The sequence below is a fragment of the Acipenser ruthenus genome, chromosome 17, assembly GCF_902713425.1.
Source record: "Acipenser ruthenus chromosome 17, fAciRut3.2 maternal haplotype, whole genome shotgun sequence".
Taxonomy (NCBI): Eukaryota; Metazoa; Chordata; class Actinopteri; order Acipenseriformes; family Acipenseridae; genus Acipenser; species Acipenser ruthenus.
The window spans coordinates 11691108-11706243 of record NC_081205.1 but is presented as its reverse complement, the minus strand read 5'-3'; the positions used below and the strand labels follow the sequence as shown (position 1 = coordinate 11706243).

The window sequence follows — 15136 nt, the reverse complement described above, 5'->3', positions numbered from 1 at the left end:
GCCAGGGAGGTCACTGCAGGGGCCTGCTGAATGCCTGCAGTGAGGGGAGGGTAACCTAAAAGGTTACATTTGGAAGACCGCGGAGGTAAGGAATAGAAGGGGGCAGTGGGGCCCTGTTGAAGCTCGCAGCTGGTAGAAAACCGTTTGACAGAGAAGGGAGCACTATGGGGGCCTGCTGGACGCCCATAGTGGCCAGCGAGGTCACTGCAGGGGCCTGCAGTGATGGGGGGTGGGGAATGCGGGAGCAGCCGCACCCAACTGTAATTACTGATTAGAGGAGACATCAAAAATAGAGCAATGTAACCAGTGGTGTATTACAGGGATCAGTATTAGGTCCTCTGCTATTCCTAATCTACATAATGATTTAGATTATGGCATAGTAAGCAGACTTGTTAAATTTGCACACAACACAAAAATAGGTGGAGTGGCAAACACTGTTGCAGCAGCGAAGGTCATTCAAAATGATCTAGACAGCATTCAGAACTGAGCAAGCACATGGCAAATGACATTTAATAGAGAAGTGTAAAGTACTGCACACAGGCAAGAAAAATGTGCATTATAAATATCATATGGAAGATACTGAAATTGAAGGAATCTTTGAAAATGACCTAGGAGTTTATGTTGACTCAGATATGCCTTCATCTAGACAATGTGGGGAAGCTGTAAAAAGGCCAACAAGATGCTCGGATATATTGTGAAAAGTTTTGAATTTAAAATCAAGGGAAGTAATGTTAAAAATGTACAATGCATTAGTAAGACCTCACCTAGAATACTGTGTTCAGTTCTGGACACTTCATTAAAATAAAAAGGATATTGCTGCTCCAGAAAGAGTGCAAAGAACAGCGACCAGAACTGTCCCGGATTTAAAACACATGTCGTATGCAGACAGGCCAAAAGAAAAGAAGCTATTCAGACTTGAACAAAGACTACGCGGTGATCTGATTCAAGCTTTCAAAATCCTAAAAGGTATTGACAACGTCAACCCAGGAGACTTTTTGAACCAGGACCAGGGGTCACGAATGGAAATTAGACAAAGGGGCATTCAGAACAGAAAATAGGAGGCACTTTTTTACATAGAAAATTGTGAGGGTCTGGAACCAACTTAGTAATGTTGAAGCCGACACCCTGGGATCCTTCTTGATGATACTCTGAGATCAATAAGCTACTAACAACCAAACGAGCAAGATGGGCTGTATGGCATCCTCTTGTTTGCAAATCCTCCCATGCTCCCATGTAGTTTAAATGGCCTAGGAGGGACAGAAGATTGCGTTTAGTAGGGGGGGGGGGGGGGACCGGACAGAAAAGTGGAAATATAAAAAATACAATCCCCTGAGGACAGGCTCAATGGGCATAATTTTAAATGTGTTTGATATATTGGCTTTAGCCAGTCATGCGTTTTTCCCAGCAATTTTGATTAAGAATATGGCGTGGTCGATTTGCATATTGCAGGGAGCAATCTTCGTGAGGGACTGTTGATGCAGGGTGTGGTGGAGTTACGGTGAGCGGAAATGAAGGAAGTTACAGGCAGAATAGCACAGGTTCCTTCAATGAAGTTATTACAAATCTGGCAAAACAATCTCTGGATACAAATGCTCAAAACTGCCGATGAGCAGTGAGGGAAGGGAACCAGAAAGGTTAGGGAACCTGCAGTGAGGGAAGTGAACCAGAAAGGTTATAGTTAGAGGTGAAGGGAGCACTATGGGGGCCTGCTGGATGCCCATAGTGGCCAAAGAGGTCATTGCAGGGGCCTGCTGGACGCCTGCAGTGAGGGAGGGGAACCAGAAAGGTTATAGTTAGAGGTGAAGGGAGCACTATGGGGGCCTGATGGACGCCCATAGTGGCCAAAGAGATCACTGCAGGGGCCTGCTGGACGCCTGCAGTGATGAGGGGGTGTAACCAGAAAGGTTACAGATGCATATTATACAACAGTGGCGGGTGTCGAAACCCCCAGGATAGATCGCGGGAGCAGCCGCTCCTAACTGTAAAAACAATCTCTAGAAACAAATGCTCAAAACTGCTGAAGCGCAGAAAGAAAAGCATTTCACAGAGAAAGGATCACTATGAGGGCCTGCTGGACGCCCATAGTGGCCAAAGAGGTCACTGCAGGGGCCTGCTGGACGCCTGCAGTGAGGGGAGGTAACCTGAAAGGTTATAGTTGGAGCCAGAATGCTCAGGAACTGCTAAATGAGCCTTTGATTGACAGGTGCGATGGTCCTGCTTTCGGATTTTTCCGGTAGTAGAAGCGCTTCGTGGAGATGCAGTCGGTGCGGGCGAGGTGTTTCAAGTCCGCTTATAATACGCGGAAATTGGGCTAGCTTCTTGAGTCGCGGGTTGGAATTTGTAAAAACACCCATACTGACATGGGTTGGGCTTGTTTTGTCGTTACACTTGGCAACACTGGGTAAAGCAACGATCAGTGCTGACGTCATAGCGCCTGCGACGGGAAGGATGAAATAAAGTAAACAAATTCTCCTTACGTGCTGTAGATTTGAATGGGATGTTGTTGCTACGAAGATAAAGCTGGATCCGGGAGATCGTCCAGTCTCTGATTTCAGGAGTTGCGGAGGAACAGTGGTCAGGCGGGAGCCACAGCAGACAGGAGAAGCTGACATCTGGGCAGAGAAGTTTCGAGTGGTAATACCGCCGACCAAAGTTGTGGTGGAGTTGGCCCGGGAAGGGCTGGTTGAACTGGTTGCGTGGATCTCGGCTCCGGGGAAACAGCAAACAGATCGTCATCCGTCGAAACGGAATAATCCAGAATGCAGACCATGATGCGTGCATGTACGATGAAATCAAAACGCAACTGAGAGATAAGTGAAGAGGGTATTTATAGTGCTAACAATTTAAATTAGCTAATGTGTAAATTGAATGATTCAATTTGGTGATGCGGAGATTGGTGTCTGACCCTCCTCCCGAACTTTAATTATAAATTTCATTTAATGTACAGGGTGATCAGGAGCACTGTTGTGGGGAAGTATTCTCCACAGAGTTAACTAGACAGGCAACAACATCACAGGTTATAGAGAGTCAGCTACTTTTGTGTTATAGTACATTTTTCACATTTTGTTCTAGTAAACACACAAGCTGAAGTCTGGTTCCACATACAAACAGCTGATTGGATTCCTGAAGATGTGCGACAAAAGATTATTTCTCAGGTAACATCAATACTAAGATTACATATTCACTTGAGCTGACTGCTAATAACATTGAAGAAATGTGAAAGTTAACTAACAGCTGGTGTGTAAAGGGTAAATATTTTAACTTGTAACTGAAATGAAAGCTTAACAAAAAACACCTCTATGAATCTGTGCTATACGATGAAAACATGAATAAAGTCAGACATTGGTCTAATTAGTTTGTTATAAGGCTATGATTTTGATGCAGTACTTTTTAGTTCGTTTTACTGGCAAGGTGCAGCAAAAAAACAAGAATTCACGGAAAGTTGTCCAAATGTAGGTTTAGCTACATCAACATACACAAGAGCTTTTAAATAGTACACCAGAACCAATAATATAAAGACTTGCTTTTGACTGCTGGCAAGTTTAAATGTTACTTTAGAGTGAACCAGGATTTCAAGTTTTCCACGATTCGGAAATAGAATGTTGTAAAAAGAGCCTCTAAGTTGGAAAACTTCTGTTCTCCGATGCATTGTTGTTCTTTCTTTACAGAAAACAGCTCTCACAATTGTTTTTCTTTTAGCTGTCACCCATTTACATACTTGCTCGCTCAGTTATCTCATTCGCTGACCTACACAGCTACACATAAATGCTGCGTGAATACACAACCAAACAATTTACAGACACTCGCAGATTAGTATTTTCAGTGCATTTTTTAAAGGAAATAAAGGAAGCGCCTCATCAAATGTGTTTCACATCCATTTTCAGGCGTCCAAGACTACATTCAAATTCACGATTTTCAGGATTTCCATGACCTCTGTGACAAAATCGTAGCCTTAGTTTTACTTACAAAAAAATACCATGAATTGCATACATCAGGGGATAGCAGCGTGACATAGTACACAGCTGCGTGACACTGGGACATTTACAAAATTGAGGAGGTGTGTATACTTTTTTTTTTTAAGTAAATAAATATCAGGGACTTTAATATGTTCTACTGTTTTGAGCACTACATGTAATAGGTCAGGCCTCAGAACTGGCTGTTAAAACCCTGTTAGTTATGTTTTTATTTATTTATTTTGCATCTCAGCATACAAACCGAATAAACAGAAGTGGGGAGCTGATCGTCACCTCGGAAGTGAGCCGGTACCAGATGCGCAATCTGTCTGACTGTTTGCAGAAGATCCGAGACATGATCGCTGCTGCCAGCGTGAAACACAAGCTGCCTTCCCAAGAAGACGTGGCTCTCCGACGCTACAGGTAATCTTCCTGTGACACCAGGATCTGATCAGGGCTGCCAAGAGCTCATTTAAAACTGGGATCATTACCTTGTACCACGACACAGCAATGCACTAGCCCTCAATTATACTATTTCAGATGCTGATCCTTCCCGTAGCAAACAATCTAACCGCACTCTGCTCTAAGAGGGTTGTGATATTGGCGTCACTTCTTGGATTTTGGATGATAACAGATATTAGCTTCATGCTCATTTTCCCATATCCAGTTGTCTTCATGTTTACAAACTATTTGATCAGAGATGCCGTAACCTTACAATTTGCCTCCAGAGCAAATTAACATTGTTTCTCTTTTCAGGATAGACAAAATGAACCGAGAACGCCTGCAGCAAAAGAAAATGCACACTGCAGTGAAGCGAAGCCGACGCGAGGAGTTTGATTGAAGGTGATGCCAGGATATGAAGGCTGGCTGCATTGAAGCAATCTGTAAAGAATAAATGAATGACTTGTACAAAGTGTTGTTTGTTCCTCGTTTATTTTAATTTGTCGGCTGGTTTTGCTGGGTTGGGTAATTGGAAGTTATGAATAGTTTTCTAAATAGTTACTCGGATGTACCACATGTGTAAGAGTTGATCAGTTGAAAGAGGCATGATCAGTATGACTCTAAAATACTGGCTGGCACAGTGGACTGTAAATTAACATCTTAAAATACATCTGCACATTGCTGTGTGTTTACAATGGTTGTGGTGTTGGAAAGTTAGGTTACTTGTTTGCTGAGCAGTGTCAAAGTAGCCTCCTGACATGGTAATGGTAAACTGAGTGCGTGTTTCACATTTTTTTAATGCGTACAAAAGGCAGATAAGCAGCTTCTCTGGACCGCTGGTTTTCGTTCTCAAAGGGATTTATTTTAGCAAAGGGAAATTGGAAGTATACATTAAAGCTCAACCACGCCTTCACCAATACCTAAGATTACCATATAACTCCATGTGAAACTCAAAATGGAGAGAGGTAACCAGTGGTGTACCACAGGGATCAGTATTAAGTCCTCTGCTATTCCTGATCTACATTAATGATTTAGATTCTGGTATAGTAAGCAAACAAAAAGTTAAATTTGCAGACGACACAAAAATAGGAGGAGTGGCAAACACTGTTGAAGCAGCAAAGGTCATTCAAAATGATCTAGACAGCATTCAGAATTGGGCAGACACATGGCAAATGAAATTTAATAGAGAAAAGTGTAAAGTATTGCATGCGGGCAATAAAAATGTGCATTATAAATATCATATGGGAGATAGTGAAATTGAAGAAGGGAACTATGAAAAAGACCTAGGAGTTTATGTTGACTCAGAAATGTCTTCATCTAGACAATGTGGGGAAGCTATAAAAAAGGCTAACAAGATGCTCGGATATATTGTGAGAAGTGTTGAATTTAAATCAAGGGAAGTAATGTTAAAACTCTGCAATGCATTAGTAAGACCTCACCTAGAATATTGTGTTCAGTTCTGGTCACCTCGTTACAAAAATGATATTGCTGCTCTAGAAAGAGTGCAAAGAAGAGCAACCAAAATTATCCCGGGTTTAAAAGGCATGTCGTATGCAGACAGGCTAAAAGAATTGAATCTATACAGTCTTGAACAAAGAAGACTACGCGGCGATCTGATTCAAACATTCAAAATCCTAAAAGGTATAGACAATGTCAACCCAGGGGACTTATTTGACCTGAAAAAAGAAACAAGGACCAGGGCTCACAAATGGAGATGAGATAAAGGGGCATTCAGAACAGAAAATAGGACGCGCATTTTTTACACAGAGAATTGTGAGGGTGTGGCACAAACTCCCCTGTAATGTTGTTGAAGCTGACACCCTGGGATGCTTCAAGAAGCTGCTTGATGAGATTCTGGGATCATTAAGCTACTAACAACCAAACGAGCAAGATGGGCTGAATGGCCTCCTCTCGTTTGTAAACTTTCTTATGTTCTTATGTTCTTATAGAAACGTCAGCTCGATGAAACACTTTTTAATATCTTAAGAATAATAATGCTAAAATGATTGTCCTACGGGGATTTGAACTCAGATCACAGGATTGAAAGTCATGAGTGATAACCATTACACCATGGAAACCATATTTATGTATCGGCCACTTAACTGTAATAAATACATCATTTTATTATTATTCTATTTTTTGTAAGCGTTTCTACTGCTGCTGTTTTAATTTGATACGTTTAGGTTATATTTTAGACAATTTGGTGGATTCTTGATCTCCTTAGTTCGATCTAGGCAGCGGTGAAGAACTTCAGATATTTTCCACAAGGGGGCGATACACCATGGCAGCGGCTAACCACAGTAGTATTGGTGTGAACCAAGCAGAAACTTAATATTTTTAAAAGCGTGAATATGAATTTACAGAAAAGAACTTTTCCAAAATATATAAATGAAAAAAGATAAATTGGTTGGCCAAGAAATAAACTATGGTATGCATTCTCTAGATTGTGGAACATTCATAGAAATAAACTTCCTGCTGATTTCCAAATTTCCTGAAGGAATCAGAGCCAGACAGAAGCACCTGCCATCAACCAAGTGCCTGAATCAGCTCCCTGCACACTGTATTACATTCCTCCATTTCCCAGCCTGGGTCAGCTCTCTGCACACTGTACTGCATTCCTCCATATCCCTGCCTGAGTCAACTCTGTGCACACTGTACTGCATTCCTCCATATCCCTGCCTGAATCAGTTCTCTGCACACTGTACTGCATTCCTCCATATCCCTGCCTGAATCAGCTCACTGCACACTGTACTGCATTTCTCCATATGCCTGCCTGAGTCAGCACTGCACACTGTACTGCATTCCTCAATATCCCTGCCTGAATCAGCTCTGCACACTGTACTGCATTCCTCCATATCCCTACCTGAATCAGCTCTTCACATTTTACTGCATTCCTCCATATCCCTCCCCGAATCAGCTCTTCACATTTTACTGCATTCCTCCATATCCCTGAATGAATCAGCTCTGCACACTGTACTGCATTCCTCCATATCCCTGTCTGAATCCGCTCTCTGCACACTGTACTGCATTCCTTCATATCCCTGCCTGAATCAGATCTTTGCACACTGTACTGCATTCCTCCATATCCCTGTCTGAATCCGCTCTCTGCACACTGTACTGCATTCCTCCATATCCCTGTCTGAATCAGATCTCTGCACACGGTACTGCATTCCTCCATATCCCTGTATGAATCAGCTCTCTGCACACTGTACTGGATTCCTCCATATCCCTGCTTGAATCAGCTCTCTGCACACTGTACTGCATTTCTCCATATCCCTGCCTGAATCCGCTCTCTGCTCACTGTACTGCCTTCCTCCATATCCCTGCATGAATCAGCTCTCTGTACACGGTAATGCATTCCTTCATATCCCTGCCTGAATCAGCTCTCTGCACACTGTACTGCATTCCTCCATATCCCTGCCTGAATCCGCTCTCTACTCACTGTACTGCCTTCCTCCATATCCCTGCATGAATCAGCTCTCTGTACACGGTAATGCATTCCTTCATATCCCTGTCTGAATCAGCTCTCTGCACACGGTACTGCATTCCTCCATATCCCTGTCTGAATCAGCTCTCTGCACACTGTACTGCATTCCACCATATTGCTTCCTAAAACAGCTCTGCACACTGTACTGCATTCCTCCATGTCCCCGCCTGAATCAGCTCTCTGCACATTGTACTGCATTCCTCCATATCGCTGCCTGAATCAGCTCTGCACTGTACTGTATTCCTCTATTTTCCTGCCTTAATCAGCTCTGCACACAGTACTGCATTCCTCCATATCCCTGCCTGAATCAACTCTGCACACTGTACTGCATTCCTCCATGTCCCAGCCTGAATCAGCTCTCTGCACATTGTACTGCATTCCTCCATATCCCTGCCTGAATCAGATCTCTGCACATTGTACTGCATTTCTCCATATCGCTGCCTGAATCAGCTCTGCACACTGTACTGCATTCCTCCATATCCCTCCCAGAATCAGCTCTGCACATTGTACTGCATTCCTCCATATCCCTGTATGAATCAGCTCTCTGCACACTGCACTGCATTCCTCCATATCCCTGCCTGAATCAGCTCTCTGCACACTGTACTGCATTCCTCTATATCCCTGCCTGAGTCAGCCCTGTGCACACTATACTGCATTCCTCCATATCCCTACCTGAATCAGCTCTGCACACTGTACTGCATTCCTCCATATCCCTGCCTGAATCAGCTCTGCACACTGTACTGCATTCTATATCCCTGCCTGAATCAGCTCTGCACACTGTACTGCATTCCTCCATATCCCTGCCTGAATCAGCTACCTGCACACTGTACTGCATTCCTCCATATCCCTGCCTGAATCAGCTCTGCACACTGTACTGCATTCCTCCATATCCCTGCCTGAATCAGCTCTGCACACTGTACTGCATTCCTCCATATCCCTGCCTGAATCAGCTCTCTGCACACGGTACTGCATTCCTCAATGTCCCTGCCTGAATCAGCTCTCTGCACACTATACTGCATTCCTCCATATTGCTTCCTAAATCAGCTCTGCACACGGTACTGCATTCCTTCATATCCCTGCCTGAATCAGCTCTCTGCACACTGTACTGCATTCCTCCATATCCCTGCCTGCATCAGCTCTCTGCACACTGTACTGCATTCCTCCATATCCCTACCTGAATCAGCTCTTCACATTTTACTGCATTCCTCCATATCCCTCCCCGAATCAGCTCTTCACATTTTACTGCATTCCTCCATATCCCTGAATGAATCAGCTCTGCACACTGTACTGCATTCCTCCATATCCCTGCCTGAATCAGATCTCTGCACACTGTACTGCATTCCTTCATATCCCTGCCTGAATCAGCTCAGTGCACACTTTACTGCAATCCTCAATGTCCCTGCCTGAATCAGCTCTCTGCACACTGTACTGCATTCCTCCATATCACTGTCTGAATCAGCTCTCTGCACACTGTACTGGATTCCTCCATATCCCTGCCTGCATCAGCTCTCTGCACACTGTACTGCATTCCTCCATATCCCTGCAAAGGGTAAATTTTTTAACTTCTAACTGAAATTAAAGCTTAACAAAAAACACCTCTATGAATCTGTGCTATACGATGAAAACATGAATAAAATCAGACATTGGTCTAATTAGTTTGTTATAAGGCTATGATTTTGATGCAGTACTTTTTAGTTCATTTTACTGGCAAGGTGCGGCAAAAAAAACAAGAATTCACGGAAAGTTGTCCAAATGTAGGTTTAGCTACATCAACATACACAAGAGCTTTTAAATAGTACACCAGAACCAATAATATAAAGACTTGCTTTTGACTGCTGGCAAGTTTAAATGTTACTTTAGAGTACAAAACTTTACCGTACAGACTTCAGACTCCGACATCATTTCTGGTAAGAGTCGAGGGTCTCAGTGTGACAAATGTTTGAAATTCTCCCTTTCGGGTTCCCTGTTGGTTGAGAGGACGGATGTACCAACGATGTCGCTTTTAAAACCTCTTGATAAGAGGTACAAACAGCACATTTACTTTAAATGTAAATGTATCCAATTTTGCGAATGCAATCTGTATTTTAAGTGTGAACAACAGCTGTGACCACTTTGCGCAGTCAAAAGTGCTGCGACACGACGCGTCCCGTACAGCAAATAGTGAAGCTGCACAGCTTGTAGTTGATTCATCTGCGATAGAAGGAATCTACGTAAGGAATTGATCATTTGACATATACTGGACTATACATTAGGTACATTTCTAACGAGATCACACTGATGTAGAACATATTTCTATATTTAAGTTAAATTATTTTCCTTACCACACTAAAGGAAAAAGAGTTTATATCACTTTTTAAAACGCAGAAACATGTACACTGACATACATTGTATTATTTGATCTGAAATACAAGTTACACAATTAATAAATAAAATCTAAAATAAAAAAAACAACCACGAAGGGATTCGAACCCTCAATCTTCTGATTCGAAGTCATACGCCTTATCCATTAGGCCACGTTCATAACGAAGCAAACAAATACAGCACTACCACAGTCCCAAAGAGGTACGGTATTAAAAAAGCAGCCAGTAGCCCCGCCCATACCCTAAAGCTATGTGCTTACCCAATTGGCGCTGCCTCTTGTCTGTTATTTTCCTATTGCTGAGTGATGCCCCGCCCCTCGTACTCAGGGCACAAATGGAATTGACTGACGCTTCTGTGAAGTAATGGTTTTATAAACAATACATACCGGTATGTGATTGTTAATATGAAATATATATTAAAGCGGCTGAAATACAAACTGACAAAAAAAATCTAGCAGAGGATGGTTTCGATCCATCGACCTCTGGGTTATGGGCCCAGCACGCTTCCGCTGCGCCACTCTGCTTTTGCTCAGTTGTCAAATGTTTAATAAGATACTGTTAAATTAATTAATATAATGGACTACTATTTAATCATTAGCGGTTAACGTTACTTTAGGGTGGTAAGGTTAAATTGCCTTTACCAGACACCGTGTTTAAATGGTTACTGACGCTAACCATGTTGAAATATATGTTTATTTATTTTGATGAATAATAGCTGAAGAGAGGGGAAACGTCTGGAAAGTTTATTATAAAACAGTCGTGTGAAAAAAAAACATACACGTTACACCCCAGATGGGACTCGAACCCACAATCCCTGGCTTAGGAGGCCAGTGCCTTATCCATTAGGCCACTGGGGCTCCTAAAGAAAATGCCGTTCTTGCTCATATTTGTGTGCCAGACTATCGCTAAATACAGAATGGAAGGTAACCCAAAAAAAAAAATTATTAACGCTTTACCTTTTTACCTGTACTGTACTCTGCAAGCTTTTTATGGTCACCTCGGATTTTTCAGTAGAGGTTGCAAAAGCAGACAAAAGCAAATAAAAGTATTTCTGAGGGTTTTATACTTTAGATTTTATGGCTAAAAGGTGCCATCCCACAACTTTGCAGTGAATTTCTCAGCATTTATTATGATAGAAACGTCAGTTCGACGAAACACTTTTTAATAACTTAAGAATAATAATGCACTGAAACGAAGGTCCCACCGAGATTTGAACTCGGATCGCTGGATTCAGAGTCCAGAGTGCTAACCATTACACCATGGAACCCACATTTACGCCTTGGCCACGTAACTGTAATAAATACATCTTTTTTTTTTTTTTTTTTTTTTTTTTTTTTTTTTTTTGTAAGCGTTTCTACTGCGATTGTTTTAATTAGCACTAATCTTGGACTACCTTACCCAGGGTAACATTACGCAGTCCAAGATTGGTTTTAATCGGGCTGTGAAAGCAGCCGAATATGTTTACAATGACTTGGATCCGGGAATCCAGAGCTTTAAAAACTGTAATAAGTCCAGACTAGTTTGGAAAAGCTTGTCTTCGTTCAGACTGTATCACAATCCCCCATCCTTCACTGCTATGACATAATAGTGTTGCATTGAATTACTACTTTTTATAAAGCATGTTATTGTGAAGCATGTTTACTGACGTGCACCTTTTGTTTTTGTGTAGATCTCCTCACCATTACCTACTGTCGAAGCAGTGGCCCTGGAGGCCAGAATGTTAATAAAGGTATGGAAATGGAAGTCTTTGTTAAAATATTCACAAGCATGTTTAATGTACAGGGTGATCAGGAGCACTGTTGTGGGGAAGCATTCTCCACAGAGTTAACTAGACAGGCAACAACATCACAGGTTACAGAGAGTCAGCTACTGTTGTGTTATAGTACATTTTTCGCATTTTGTTCTAGTAAACACACAAGCTGAAGTCCGGTTCCACATACAAACAGCTGATTGGATTCCTGAAGATGCGCGACAAAAGATTATTTCTCAGGTAACATCAATACTAAGATTACATATTCACTGGAGCTGACTGCTAATAACATTGAAGAAATGTGAAAGTTAACTAACAGCTGGTGTGTAAAGGGTAAATATTTTAACTTCTAACTGAAATGAAAGCTTAACAAAAAACACCTCTATGAATCTGTGCTATACGATGAAAACATGAATAAAATCAGACATTGGTCTAATTAGTTTGTTATAAGGCTATGATTTTGATGCAGTACTTTTTAGTTCGTTTTACTGGCAAGGTGCGGCAAAAAAACAAGAATTCACGGAAAGTTGTCCAAATGTAGGTTTAGCTACATCAACATACACAAGAGCTTTTAAATATTACACCAGAACCAATAATATAAAGACTTGCTTTTGACTGCTGGCAAGTTTAAATGTTACTTTAGAGTACAAAACTTTACCGTCCAGACTTCAGACTCCGACATCATTTCTGGTCAGAGTCGAGGGTCTCAGTGCGACAAATGTTTGAAATTCTCACTTTCGGGTTCCCTGTTGGTTGAGAGGACGGATGTACCAACGATGTCGCTTTTAAAACCTCTTGATAAGAGGTACAAACTCAGCACATTTACTTTAAATGTAAATGTATCCAATTTTGCGAATGCAATCTGTATTTAAAGTGTGAACAACAGCTGTGACCACTTTGCGCAGTCAAAAGTGCTGCGACACGACGCGTCCCGTACAGCAAATAGTGAAGCTGCACAGCTTGTAGTTGATTCACCTGCGATAGAAGGAATCTACGTAAGGAATTCATCATTTGACATATACTGGACTATACATTAGGTACATTTCTAACGAGATCACACTGATGTAGAACATATTTCTATATTTAAGTTAAATTATTTTCCTTACCACACCAAAGGAAAAGAGCCTATATCACTTTTTAAAACGCAGAAACATGTACACTGACTTACATTGTATTATTTGATCTGAAATACAAGTTACACAATTAATAAATAAAATCTAAAATAAAAAAAATGACCACGAAGGGACTCGAACCCTCAATCTTCTGATTCGAAGTCAGACGCCTTATCCATTAGGCCACGCGGTCTTTCACCGAAAGTGAGCGTTTACGTAAATACTTTCATCTATAATTAGCGTAGTTTGTACTACAGTATCAACGAAATATGTTTTCATAACAAAGCAAACAAGTACAGAACTACCACAGTCCCAAAGAGGTACGGTATTAAAAAAGCAGCCAGTAGCCCCGCCCATACCCTAAAGCTATGTGCTTACCCAATTGGCGCTGCCTCTTGTCTGTTATTTTCCTATTGCTGAGTGATGCCCCGCCCCTCGTACTCAGGGCACAAATGGAATTGACTGACGCTTCTGTGAAGTAATGGTTTTATAAACAATACATACCGGTATGTGATTGTTAATATGAAATATATATTAAAGCGGCTGAAATACAAACTGACAAAAAAAATCTAGCAGAGGATGGTTTCGATCCATCGACCTCTGGGTTATGGGCCCAGCACGCTTCCGCTGCGCCACTCTGCTTTTGCTCAGTTGTCAAATGTTTAATAAGATACTGTTAAATTAATTAATATAATGGACTACTATTTAATCATTAGCGGTTAACGTTACTTTAGGGTGGTAAGGTTAAATTGCCTTTACCAGACACCGTGTTTAAATGGTTACTGACGCTAACCATGTTGAAATATATGTTTATTTATTTTGATGAATAATAGCTGAAGAGAGGGGAAACGTCTGGAAAGTTTATTATAAAACAGTCGTGTGAAAAAAAAACATACACGTTACACCCCAGATGGGACTCGAACCCACAATCCCTGGCTTAGGAGGCCAGTGCCTTATCCATTAGGCCACTGGGGCTCCTAAAGAAAATGCCGTTCTTGCTCATATTTGTGTGCCAGACTATCGCTAAATACAGAATGGAAGGTAACCCAAAAAAAAAAATTATTAACGCTTTACCTTTTTACCTGTACTGTACTCTGCAAGCTTTTTATGGTCACCTCGGATTTTTCAGTAGAGGTTGCAAAAGCAGACAAAAGCAAATAAAAGTATTTCTGAGGGTTTTATACTTTAGATTTTATGGCTAAAAGGTGCCATCCCACAACTTTGCAGTGAATTTCTCAGCATTTATTATGATAGAAACGTCAGTTCGACGAAACACTTTTTAATAACTTAAGAATAATAATGCACTGAAACGAAGGTCCCACCGAGATTTGAACTCGGATCGCTGGATTCAGAGTCCAGAGTGCTAACCATTACACCATGGAACCCACATTTACGCCTTGGCCACGTAACTGTAATAAATACATCTTTTTTTTTTTTTTTTTTTTTTTTTTTTTTTTTTTTTTTTTTTTTGTAAGCGTTTCTACTGCGATTGTTTTAATTAGCACTAATCTTGGACTACCTTACCCAGGGTAACATTACGCAGTCCAAGATTGGTTTTAATCGGGCTGTGAAAGCAGCCGAATATGTTTACAATGACTTGGATCCGGGAATCCAGAGCTTTAAAAACTGTAATAAGTCCAGACTAGTTTGGAAAAGCTTGTCTTCGTTCAGACTGTATCACAATCCCCCATCCTTCACTGCTATGACATAATAGTGTTGCATTGAATTACTACTTTTTATAAAGCATGTTATTGTGAAGCATGTTTACTGACGTGCACCTTTTGTTTTTGTGTAGATCTCCTCACCATTACCTACTGTCGAAGCAGTGGCCCTGGAGGCCAGAATGTTAATAAAGGTATGGAAATGGAAGTCTTTGTTAAAATATTCACAAGCATGTTTAATGTACAGGGTGATCAGGAGCACTGTTGTGGGGAAGCATTCTCCACAGAGTTAACTAGACAGGCAACAACATCACAGGTTACAGAGAGTCAGCTACTGTTGTGTTATAGTACATTTTTCGCATTTTGTTCTAG

The 15136-nt window shown here is 41.4% G+C and overlaps 5 non-coding genes across 5 annotated transcripts; all 5 read right to left on the bottom strand.

Moving 5' to 3' along the window:
* Window positions 1-11025: 11025 nt before the first annotated feature.
* On the bottom strand, window positions 11026-11098 carry trnar-ccu (transfer RNA arginine (anticodon CCU)). The gene has a single exon. It is a non-coding gene; the product is annotated as a tRNA-Arg (tRNA).
* Window positions 11099-11436: 338 nt separating this feature from the next.
* On the bottom strand, window positions 11437-11508 carry trnaq-cug (transfer RNA glutamine (anticodon CUG)). Its single transcript has one exon. It is a non-coding gene; the product is annotated as a tRNA-Gln (tRNA).
* Window positions 11509-13223: 1715 nt separating this feature from the next.
* Window positions 13224-13296, bottom strand: trnar-ucg (transfer RNA arginine (anticodon UCG)). Its single transcript has one exon. It is a non-coding gene; the product is annotated as a tRNA-Arg (tRNA).
* A 709-nt stretch (window positions 13297-14005) lies between these two features.
* Window positions 14006-14078, bottom strand: trnar-ccu (transfer RNA arginine (anticodon CCU)). Its single transcript has one exon. It is a non-coding gene; the product is annotated as a tRNA-Arg (tRNA).
* A 338-nt stretch (window positions 14079-14416) lies between these two features.
* Window positions 14417-14488, bottom strand: trnaq-cug (transfer RNA glutamine (anticodon CUG)). Its single transcript has one exon. It is a non-coding gene; the product is annotated as a tRNA-Gln (tRNA).
* Window positions 14489-15136: the final 648 nt, after the last annotated feature.